Source organism: Lactuca serriola, chromosome 2 (genome assembly GCF_051521515.1).
Source record: "Lactuca serriola cultivar US96UC23 chromosome 2, Lser_US96UC23_V15, whole genome shotgun sequence".
Taxonomy (NCBI): Eukaryota; Viridiplantae; Streptophyta; class Magnoliopsida; order Asterales; family Asteraceae; genus Lactuca; species Lactuca serriola.
In genome coordinates, this window is record NC_136409.1 from 226,296,387 (window position 1) to 226,309,527 (window position 13,141).

A 13,141-nucleotide genomic window follows, 5' to 3' on the forward strand; every position below is an offset into this window, starting at 1 on the left:
GGTGGCATTTCCTTATCCCGATGGTTCGAGAAAATTGAATCCATCTTTGAAATTTGTGCCTGTGCGGAATCTGATAAGGTCAAGTTCGCAGCCTGTACCTTCATTGATAAATCCTTGACTTGGTGGAATGGCCGAGTCAAATCCCTGACCCTACCCGTAGCCAACGCCATAGGCTGGGAAGCCATGAAACAACTCTTAATAGCCGAATACTGTCCCCGTGGTGAAATGCAGAAACTAGAGCACGAGCTCTGGAACCTGAAGATGAAAGGTTCCGACATTGCTGCATACACTTCCCGATTCGATGATCTCGCACTTCTCTGCCCGGGACTAGTCACTCCTGAAAGTAAAAAGATCGAGAGGTTCATTTGGGGGTTAACTCAACCAACAAAGGGTCATGTCTTAGCTGCTCGTCCGGATACCATGATAGTGCCAAGACTTTAGCCCAAACCCTAATTGATCATAGTGATGATGTCGAGGAAACCACCACCGCTTCTAAGCCGACTAAAAGCAGTGGTGAGAAGAGAAAGTTCTGGAAGAAGAAGAAGGGTCAATCTTCCCAAGGATCCTCCAAGAGACAACAAACTGTAGCAGTCCATGCTGCTACTACCCCCGTTGCTGTTGCTTCTGTTGTGGGATCCACAGCTCCAACTCCTACCAGCAGGTATGTTGGTAATCTCCCACTGTGTAACAAGTGCAAATACCATCACAACCCTGGCCCCTGCCGAGAATTATCATGTACCAATTATGGTAAGAAGGGGCACACGGTTCGATTCTGCAAAGCTCTGGCCCAATCGGCCAATCAGTCTTCGGGAGCAGGTGTTGGTCAAGCCTGCTACAACTGTGGTGAAGTTGGGCACTTTAAAAGGAACTGCCCCAAGAAGTCTACAACCGATAACACCGGGAGAGTCCTAGCCATAGGACGGGAGGAAGCGGTCACCGATCCCACTGTTGTCTCGAGTACGTTCCTTCTCGACAACTCATATGCTAGTATTCTTTTCGATTCGGGTGCTGAAAGAAGCTTTGTTAGTCATTCGTTCAAACATAACCTAAAACATAATCCCCAACCATTAACTGAAACGTTTACCGTCGAGATGGCTAACGGTGAGAAAGAAAGCGCTAACGAGATATTCGTAGGTTGTACCCTTACCCTGAATGACCATTCATTTCCTGTCGATCTCATGCCGGTTTCCATAAAGAGCTTTGATGTCATCATTGGAATGGATTGGTTGAGTCCCAATCATGTTGATATCCTTTGTTTCGAAAAAGCCATCCGTCTCAACCTTCCTTCGGATCAAACTCTCGTAATCTATGGTGATAAACTCAGTTCCAATCTTCGTATCCTTTCCTGCATCAAAGCTCAAAAGTTCCTGCGAAAGGAGTGCATTGCATTCTTGGCCCATGTAATCAACGAGAAACAGGAAGTTAAAGACCTCGCAAGCATCCCCGAAGTTTGTAACTTTCCTGATGTGTTTCCCGAAGAGCTTCCAGGAATTCCTCCCGAGCATCAGGTTGAATTCCGTATTGACCTAATTCCTGGAGCTACTCCCGTAGCGAAGTCTCCGTATCGCTTAGCTCCAGCAGAAATGCAGGAGTTATCCAGCCAACTCAATGAGTTGCTCAGTAAAGGATTCATTAGACCGAGTTCCTCACCCTGGGGAGCTCCGGTATTGTTTGTCAAGAAGAAGGATGGATCCTTTCGGATGTGTATCGATTATCGCGAGCTGAACAAGTTGACCGTCAAAAACCGATATCCTCTTCCACGAATAGATGACCTCTTCGATCAACTCCAGGGAGCCAGTTACTTCTCCAAGATAGACCTTCGATCAGGGTACCATCAGCTACGAGTTCATGAGAGTGATGTGTCCAAAACAGCTTTCAGAACTCGGTATGGACACTACGAGTTCGTAGTGATGCCCTTCGGTCTAACCAACGCACCGGAAATGTTCATGGACCTAATGAACCGGGTGTGTCGTCCCTATCTGGACAAGTTCGTCATTGTATTCATTGATGACATACTTGTCTACTCCATAAGCGAAGAAGATCACAAACAACACTTGAGGTTACTGTTGGAAACCCTTAGATCCGAGAAGTTGTATGCGAAATTTTCCAAGTGTGAGTTCTGGATTCGGAAGGTAACTTTCCTCGGTCACGTGATAAGCGAGGAAGGTATTCATGTAGATCCTTCCAAGATAAAGGCAATAGAGAATTGGTCAGCACTGAAGACACCCACAGAAATCCGGCAATTCTTGGGTCTCGCCGGTTATTATCGGAGATTTATCCAGAACTTTTCCAGAATCGCCAAACCTCTAACCACTCTAACACAAAAAGTTGTACCCTTTTGTTGGAGTGATAAGCAACAAACCGCATTCCAGACGTTGAAGAAAGCCTTGTGCTACGCGCCTGTTCTGTCCCTACCCGAAGGGACAGAGGACTTCGTTGTCTACTGCGATGCGTCCAATCAAGGCTTAGGCTGTGTGCTTATGTAAAGAGGAAAGGTGATTGCTTATGCCTCTAGACAGCTGAAAGCACACGAGGTCAACTATACCACGCATGACTTGGAATTAGGAGTTGTAGTCTTTGCATTGAAGATTTGGAGACATTACCTCTACGGAACCAAGTGCACGATCTTCACTGATCACAAGAGCCTGCAACACATCTTTGATCAGAAAGACTTGAACATGAGACAACGGCGATGGGTAGAACTACTCAGTGATTATGAGTGTGAAATCCGTTACCATCCCGGCAAAGCCAATGTGGTAGTAGATGCCCTTAGCCGAAAGGAAAGTTCGGTCCGCAAAGTGAAGAACCAGATGATGACCATCCATTCCAACTTACCCATGCAAATCCGAGAAGCCCAGTTTGGGGATTGGACTCCATGGTCGATGAGTCGTTGTGCCAGCCGCTTGGCATTGTCGAAAGTAGTGGGGTTTGATGATAGCACATTTCCTTGGTACGGAGGCACTAGCCCCCAGATGTACCTTTCGATCTTTTTCCCTTCAGTGGGAACCATATTGGGGAAGAGAGCCACCAGTTCACTGAATCTGGCGGTATAAGTGACTATGTTGGAGCCCTTCATGGTTAGGCCCCATAGTTCTTGCTCTAGTTTCTGGATTTCGCCCCTCGGGCAGTACTCCTCAATCATGAGGTCTTTCATTGTTTCCCAGCCCATGTCGTTGGCTCCGACGAGAGTTAGAGCTTTAACGTGGCCGTTCCACCACGTCAGGGCTTTTCCTTCAAAGGTGAAGGTGGCATATTTAACCTTGCTCGCCGCAGGGCATGAACAAATTTCAAAGACCGATTCAGTCTTCTCGAACCATTGCGAGAGGGCAATGACTCCGCCGGTTCCATAAAAGGACTTCGGCTTACAGTTGGTGAAATCCTTGTAGGAGCATTCTCTTGTGCGCACATGGATTTCAGCATGAGTAGATTCAATAGGGGTTCCACCTTGGCTGTTGTTAGTTGAGTGATATTGAGCCATGGCAGTTGCCACTACCGCAGCTACTGCAGCATTCAGAGCCGCAGTATCGATGACCGGAGGAGGTGGAGGTGGAGGAGGTGCAGTGTTACGTCTTGTTGACTTACGAGGAGGCATCCTTTAGCTATAAGTTTATAAAGACAGATACAATGGTAAGAATCAATTGTAAGCAAGGTGAGAGTGACACATGGACTAAATAGCCATAGTCCAACAGTTGAATGAGTGTACGAATTGAGGTCACAATAGGGAAGAATAGTAGGAAAACACAAGTGTAAAGATTTTCTCACAGATTAGATAGCTGTCAATATTACTGGTATTATTGATGTAGTGTGTTCAGGGAAAAATTGACCTAACAGTAGGTCTTACATCATACCATACGGAAAAGTTTGACAGTTACTAGATTCCTAGTTAGCGTACTGAAAGTTAGGAATATTTTACAGACAAGCGTTACTAAAAGCCCAGATACTAAAGGCTATTCCTTAATGCAAAGGCAAAAATGTACTAGACATCTTCTAACGACGACGAGAATTTCTAGGGCGAATCCTCATATCTGCCAGTTGGCGAACTACTTCTTGAAGGTGTCGATCGTGAGCTCTTTGGCGAACTCGAAGTTCTGCGACTTCGGTGGTCAATTGTTGTCGCAGTGCGTCATTGGTTCTCCTCGTCCATTCGAGTGCTTCTTCTAGATGTCGAATACGGACGGTATTAACGCCTGAGTTGGCATCAATTTCCATGACTCAGTCGATGGCTGCTCGACCTTGTTCGACGTTTCGAGCAATTCTACGGACCATGACTGGCAGAGTTCTATCCGCAGAACCACCTTAGCTAACGTTGTAAAAGCTTCGGTCCCCAAAGTAAGGTAAGGGTTGACCCTATTCGTCGCTCCAGCGATTCAAGTTGTTTACCCACAAGGGAGTGGGACCTGGAAATGCTGGTCGGAGATTGTTGTTTGGGGCTTGACCTACGGGAGGTAGATTGTTGACTTCGGGTTCCGAGTCAGAACCATCAGAAAAGCCTTCAGCTTCATGATCATCCAAAGGAATCGGGTGATCATCTTCCAGTTCCTCTTCCAGCCATCCCACATTGCTGTGGTTGGGGAAGTACGGGTCTCCGGGGATATGGAATCCAGCCATTGAATCTATGCGAGAATAGGGATAAGGAAATAAGTAATAGACAAACTAACTCGATAATTATTAGATGATCTTTATTAGTTACACCAACACTTGTTTAGTGCATACCAGATATATATACTCATGACATGATAGCCCTTCGAATAAGTGCATCCTAACTTTAAGCCCACAATCAAACAAGAACAGGAAATAAAGCAAAGATTTACAGATTCTTAGGCTATGACATCCTAGGCAAATATACCTGTAATGTATCCACTAAGCAACAATTGACATACAAATACAGATCTTTAATCCTTAGATAAGTGATTATTATAACACACAATACTCCTATAGTATTTAAACCTATGCTCTATTCTAGTGTTCCTATTGTAGTAGTGTTGGTAGGTTTTTAGACTTGTTAACATATCACAACCATTCTAGGGCATATGCTATCACTCCTCGGACCAGCATAGTTGATCAGGCTATGCCATTCCCAAGACTGACCATACATCCCCGAGCTTACCTGTGATATTTAACAATCGTAATACTTTTGTTCTTGTCATTGTGACACTGATTTTAGTATGAATGCAGCCTAGCATACTTAATTAAATATTTTGGTATTTAACGTATAGACTCTCGGTCAGAGTGTTTTAATCCCAAATGGGTTTATAGTTAGTATATCTTTTATGGGTTGATATACTCAATTCACTATAAACAATGCTCTGATACCAATCTGTCACACCCCAAAACCGAGAACGGCGGAAACGTTCTGGGGCGGAGGACATCATGTAAAGTATCACAACACAGTAGTAGTAAACAAGAAAACAACATCATCCATTGCATTAAATATATAATTTTAATACAAGTGTGTTCTGTACAGTTATAGACACCAAAAATAATGTAAATCAAAATAAAGAGATGAGTCCTGAATGCGCTCCATCTTCTCAAAAGCTGGTCTCGGTACCTGTCTACTGATGACCTAAGAATACAAATTATTTTGAAAGCGAGTATCAGCATTAAGCTGGTAAGTTCATAAGTATTTTAGTGTCGGTGTTTGTTATCAAAACGTTTGAACATGTCTCAAGTGTAAGTTTGTAAAATGTATATAGATGTTTGTAAAAGTTTGAATCTCTCAGAAAAACCTATATTTTCTATTAAAGTAGCCTTCTACCAAGGCTTAACTGTTTTGTATGTTCGTTTGTTGTAAAAGTGTGTAATTTCCCAAGTGTAACTATCATTAACAAAATATAGTTTGTACATTAATGTTTAAGTGAAATAATCACTAAATGTATGTAATGGGTAAATTAATGTAGTACTGTAGTGTTGTATTATAGGAACTACTGTTGTACTAACTACCTTAAACCGGATTTATATTAAGGTATCATGTGATTAATTGTACCATACTATCGACTGAGTAACAACGACAAATGTAGGTCGTAAAAAGGTATGACGTTTGGCACCCGCAGACCTGCAGATCCGGCTGTAGCTAGCAGCAAGGTGTAGGATAGTCAATCCAGTATAGATCTATACGCAAACTCACGCTCTCCCTCCAAGAGACTCTGGTTACAACTCGGGCCATGACATTTAAGGCGTGCTCCGATACAGTGGATCACATTTATGTAAGAGTATGTATGTATATGTAATGTATTGTTCCTGTTCTAGTATCGTTGTATATGTTCTCTTCCTGGTATAGTTGTATATGTTCTCTTTCTAGTATAGTCGTATATGTTCCCTTTCTAGTATAGTTGTATATGTTCTCTTTCTAGTATAGTTGTATATGTACTCATAGTAATGTAATGTATATGTTCTCATAGTAATAAGTATTGACTCATGAATGAATTGACTCATTGATCTAGCAATAGTATAAGTGTAATCCTGTGTTACCCCGATGGTAACTTACTAATGATGTAACTGATACGCATGAATATGGAAGTACTTTTATGTCTATATATGCACATATGATATATAATTAATATTGAAACGACCCTCGGACGGCTACCCGACATCCCACCAGACCACATCCAAATCGAGGAAAAGGAAATAGGGCGGATGGCCTTCCTAAACCTTTTAAACATTTCTTATATATCTATGCATATATGGACATGCAATTTATAAGAAGTATAATAAAATAAAAGTATTTGATAAGTAAAAGAGTTTTTAAAACATTTTGAAGTAAAACAGTTTGAAACAGTGATAAAATCATTGGTTTTATAGTTATTAATCACATGTGATTGATGTAATAACTATAAGTATTCAACTTGTATTCCCCCCCCCCCCCCCCGTAAAAGCATTTAAAACATTTAAAAGTATTTCAAAGGTTAATTAAAGGGGTATGAACTCACCTGTAGTGAGTGGTTCTGATGACAAAGTTGGATTTGATGCTAGGTGTCAAGTAGTGACTTGAGTACACACTCGAATCCTATTTAGCATATATTGAACATGTATGAATATAATTAGTGTTATGGACGACTAAATAATGATTTTGGGACCACCTTAGGGACTAGTAAACACTTATAATGAAGTGTTATAATCATATATGATTGTATGAGGGTTTATAAGGCTATACAAGAGGGTGTATGGCCAAAATACACACTATATATGTGTGTGCGGCCAGGTGTGCCGCCTAGTGTGCTGCCAGCACATGTGTGCGGCCATGTGTGCTGCCAGATGGTGTGTGCTGCCATGTGTGTAGCCAGATGGTGTTCTTGGTGTTCTCGGTATTCTTGGTACCTTTTATGAAGATCTTCAAAGAGAATGGATGATACTTGAGAGGATTTCGTGTTCTATGCTTGAAGAAGTGAAGGAAGTGTTCAAAAATGATTTAAGTGTGGTATATATAGGTGGAGTGTGCGGTTGGGAAGGGTGTGAGGCCGCAAACAAGAGTGTGTGGCCGCACACTCAAGTGTGTAGCCGCACACTCCATGTGTTGGAGTGTTTGGCCCGGTTTTGATTCCTACACTTCGAGTTAACCCTTTTTAACACTCCTACCTTGATTATATCACATTTAGAACGCTTCATTAGACTCTAAAGGGTACTACTATATAGTAAAATAAGTCTAATATTGGAAAGAATTGAAGAGTGCATGCGAGAAGTTTTTCGGGTTGTCACAGAAGATCATTCAAATCCGAGAATGACTGAAAGCTTCATGTGATCGCCAAAAGAGTTATGATGATAACCGTCGGAAACCATTAGAATTCCAGGTTGGAGACCGTGTCCTGTTGAAGGTCTCACCCTGGAAGGGCACTGTACGCTTTGGTAAGCGTGGGAAACTTAATCCTAGGTACATTGGACCCTTCGAGATCCTCGCCAGGGTCGGTCCGGTAGCCTATAAACTTCGTTTACCTCACAAGCTCAGTAACATCCATCTCGTCTTCCATTTTTCAAATCTCAAGAAGTGCCTATCCGATGATACCCTAGTGATTCCTTTAGACGAGATCGAGATCGATGAAAACCTCAACTTCGTGGAGGAACCGATCAAAATCATGGATCGAGAAGTCAAACGTACGAAACAAAGTCGTATCCCGTTAGTGAAGGTTCGCTGGAATGCCAAGCGGGGACCGGAGTTCACTTGGGAGCGGGAAGACTCAATGAAACAGAAGTATCCGCAACTTTTTCCAGATCCATGATTTGTATCTTGTCTTGTATCTTAAATTTGAATTTCGGGACGAAATTCCCTCTAACGGGGGGGATAATGTAACAACCCGAAATTCTGTATCACTTCTTGTAACTCAATTTGTAATCCAATTCAATCAACCAACCGTCGTTTTCAAATCCGATTCCGATTTCGTCATTTAATTAAGTCATTAACTTATATTGATCTAAAATGACTTAATCGGTGTTTTAGTGCAATTAGAAATCATTCTAACACCCCATTCTAGTGATCGAAACATTTCTAAAATCGACCATATCGGGTTACGGCAACTTGGTCGGGTGCGACCAAAAGCCCCGTCTAACGCTGGTATCGGGTAGAATTCCGCCGTGTCCAATTCCCGAACACTATTCAAAGTGTTCAAAGCTTCCATTTGAAGCTTTTGGCCCTCTTTCATTACTCTCTCTAACCTCTCTCCTCATCCAAAAAATCAAGGTCCAAAACAAAGATTTAAGGCTCCAAAATCAAAGAGGTAACATTCCTAACTTGTTATTCAACCTCTTTAACCTTCAAATCTATGTTTAAACTATGAATTAGGACCTGGAACATGTGTTTACGGCCAAGGAGCATGCTTGGGCCAAAAACACATAAAAATGGGGTTTTTATGCAATTTAACCCTTCCAAATCATTGTTGGGACTTAGATACGACCTTGAGGCTTGCAAACCTGGACTTGAAAAAAAATTAAACTTAGATTTTGAGGGTTAAACATGAGTTTACGGCTAAGGCATGTGCTTGGGCCGTAAACCCCTCAAACATGGGGAGTAAACTCCTTTAGACATGTTAGAATGCCTTGAAACTTAACCAATAGCCTTGTGGTAAATCCTAGAACCATCTAAAAATAGTTTTGGGGTCTTAAACATAACAAAACACAACATATAAGAGTTTACGGCCATAGAACATACTCCTGGGCCGTAAACTCCTAATTGGGTGTTAATTGATGCCTTAAAGTGATACCAAGCCTTGGAAAATTATCTAGAATCACATGTGATTGTTCTAAGTGCCATGAAATAAATATACATGAACATGGGAGAGTTTATGGCCGTAAAATCCAAGTTTACCGCCATGAACTCCCTTAAATATGGTATAAGTCCATTTAATCCATTCCAAGGCATTTGAGAAATTCATTCCAACAATCCCCATGTCCAAACAAGCCATTAAACACTCAAAACACCCAAACATGAGTTCACGGTCGTGAACTCATGTGTGCATGGGTTTTATGGCAGTAAACTCCCTAAAGTGTTTACTCTCGGGGAGTAAACTCAAATCCCAAGTCCCTCGTACCATTATACGTCCGTAGATGTCACCCGGGTCACTCCAAACACTCGTTTTGAGGTGTTTAACCTCATTAGAGTGTAATGTTCCATCTAATTAGTGATTTTAAATCTAATTAGATATATATGGACATTATTTCATTTTACATAGGGACATCGCGAGTAATCAAACCCCGAACCAACGTTTAAGTGTCCGAAACAGTCGCAATTCCTCGTCTGGTGAGTTCATACCCCTACCATTTTCACTGTTTTTCACTATTTTCAGGGGGGAACACAAGCAAAGTACAAGGGATTAATTGTACTCAAAACTTGTTTCCGTGTGTTTGTTTCACATTTTATATGCTTTTAACACTGATTGATACAACTGATAACCGTTTGAACATGCAGATCACGTAAACATATTATTTGTGAAATGGGTTTATAAACTATTATGTTTTATATATTTCACAAATGGTTTCTACATTTTATCAGTTAAAAGCATGTCATTAGAATTTTTGAAACATAAAACTTGTACACTGTATATCCTCGGTAACACTCCACAAAGATACGCGAGTGGAGGATTATCATATTATTACTAGTAAATTTGTTAGTCCTGTATGATTGGAGACACGTCCTTGGCGAACACTCCACAGAGATACGCGAGTGGAGGACTACACCCGTAACCAGAATCTCTGGGATTAGAGAGCGTGACTTGAGTGTATAGATCTATACGGGGCTGACTACCCCACACCTGGCTGCAAGCTACAGCCAAACCGAAATGGTTCAAGTGTGACGAAAGTCATAAGGTGATGTGGACTACTTATTGCCACATTTAGTCTATCGTATGGTTATGGAACTCGCAATTAGGATAACAGAGATTTACTTAATAGTAATAATGAATAACTTAACATATTTCACAAGATAACCAAGTTTCAGTATACATCATTCACATTGGTAACCAACATTCAGGAAAGTATGGGACTTTCCTGGGGAAACATTGAACATAACCAAGTTTTACATAATACATCCTTTACATTGATAATCAACATTCAGGAAAGCATAGGGCTATCCTGGGAAACGTTTACATAACTAGAAAAGTGTAATAAACCGGATAACTTTACATCTTTTACAATTGGTAAAACACAATCAGGAAAGTATGGGACTTTCCTAGGAATACATTAGTACGTAACCAGAACAGTATAACAAACCAGATAACATAACTGTACATTTCCACAAGAGTAAACGTGTTTTCAGTGTACAACTTTACTTTACATGTTGAGAACAAAAACTAACATTTTTAAGAAAATATGGGATTTTCTTGGTGTGTGTAACATTTTCAGAAACAGAAAGGAAACTCGAACATTTTCATAAAACAAAAACCGCTTATGAACTCACCAGCGTTATGCTGATTTTCAAATCGCTTGTTTTCTCAGGTCAGCGTTAGAACAGGTACCCGAAGATCCTTTTGTCCAAAGATGGAGTGCGCAGAAGACCTGTTTCATTTTGTTATATATATATATATATATATATATATATATATATATATATATATATATATATATATATATATATATATATATATATATACAATGTATCACAACTATATAACTTTACTTTTGAAACAAATGTAAAACTTTTCTATATGTAATGTAATGGTTGTTCTACTTTACTTACTATGTGCATTGGATTTGATACTCAACGTGGAGTCAACCCCGGAAATGTTTCCGCCTTCGGTTTTCGGGGTGTGTCAGTAAAAGCGATATCTCGGCCGCTCGATGATTTGATTTGACTTATGTGTCGGGCCCGGTCAGAACTGAATTGATGTGTTCGATTAAGTTCTGTGTCAAATAAATCAGAGATCGAGAAACCTAAATGCTTGACTAATTATTCCATAGAATTGTCAGCGTGATATCTAACAGAGGACTGTACGATCCCTTATCTAAAGGACAAGATTGATTAGATCAGAGTTTGACAGCGTCTTTGAGAGCTACGATTGCAAATCGAATTGTACTTGTGCATATAGTTACTAGACTTATCCAAGTGGGAGACTGTTGGAATAGTGTCTAAGGCTGCAACTATATTAGGCAAGTATTTGACCCGATTGTGCATGGTCCTTTTGGGTTGCCTTCACCATAGCAACTTGATAGGATGATTTATTATGAAAGAATAAATATTATTAATATATTATGAGAATAATATATGGAATAATAATATTGTTATTTGATTAATATAAGTCATAAATTAATTGGTATTAATTTGGTGACTTAAAGAGATTAATTAAATAAGAGGGTATAAACTGTCAATTGTTTGATAGTTACACTTTAGACTGTAAATCCTTATTGGATAGAGGTTAGACGAATTCTAGAGCTAAGGATAGCTCAAAAAATCGTCCAAGGCTATCTATGGTAAGGATATGGATTGCTTTAAGGAAAGATTATCCAACTAGGGTTTAAGGTGAAACCCTTAAGGAGTCTACAAGTATAAATAGACCCCTGGCCGAATTTCATCCCTCTCCTCTCTCTCAAATCATCTTCTTTGTTATTTGGTGTTTGTAAGCCATTAGAGGAGTGATAATTGTGACTCTAGAGCTCCAAGACAACAAGATCAAACAAGAGATTCAAAGGTAAACTTCTAGATCTGATTTTGTATTGTTCTTATACCTAATTAGTCATTAGAAGTCTTGGATTCAAAGCATGTTTAATTAGAAAGCCTAGATCCAAGCATTAGGGTTTTGCATGCACACATAGGAAAGTTCTTATGGCTAAAACCCATGAGCAGGGTCAACCCACAAAGACACAGAACAAATGTTTATACCTTTTTGCGGAAGGTACAATAATGGTCACATAAATGGGGGGTTAAACAAGAGGATAAAGCAATATGTAAATGATGAATTAAAGGAAACAAATTCAGGATTTATGAGAACTCTAACTCTATGCAAGACAATTTAACAATGCGATTCCAAGGATGAAATGATATCTCAATTCCACATAAGTTGTTACTTGAAAGTGTTAACAAGCTTTAACACTTCCCATTCACCAAGTTGTCAAATTCAAAACAAGCTCTTTGAAAATAACCTAGCCTTCTAATTTAAGTCTAAACAAGCTCTTAGATAGAAATCAAAAGGTTGCAATAAGATTTATGTGAATGTTTAATACTCCTCACAAGCTCGGGAGCATAAGAGTATGTTAATAAGATTGACAATAAATTCATTCAATGGAAATCAATTTAGTGTTTGTTACTTAGTCCAATTCACAAAACAATTACGGATTTTGCAATTAAATAACTTGAATGACCTAACCCTAATTCAAATGGCCAATAAGAATCACAATTAGAATCAAACATTCAATTGAAACAAAATCAAATTCACTAGGTAGGAATTGGAAGCAAACATCAAATCACATGATTGAAATCACAACTAAAAAGTCAAGACATGAAGTTGGAGAAACTAGGGTTCTAGCCACTCATGACTAGAACAAGATCACAAATCCATAAAATGAAATTAAAGTTCTTACAAAATGAAATCAAATGTTTCCAAGTGTTAATCAACTTCAAAATCTTCAAGAAAATCTCCTTTTCTGCTCCAAAAATCGACCCCCTAAGTAAAAAAACCGGTTCCCCCTTTCAAGAAAGGTGAAAAACTGCTTTAAAACCCACATT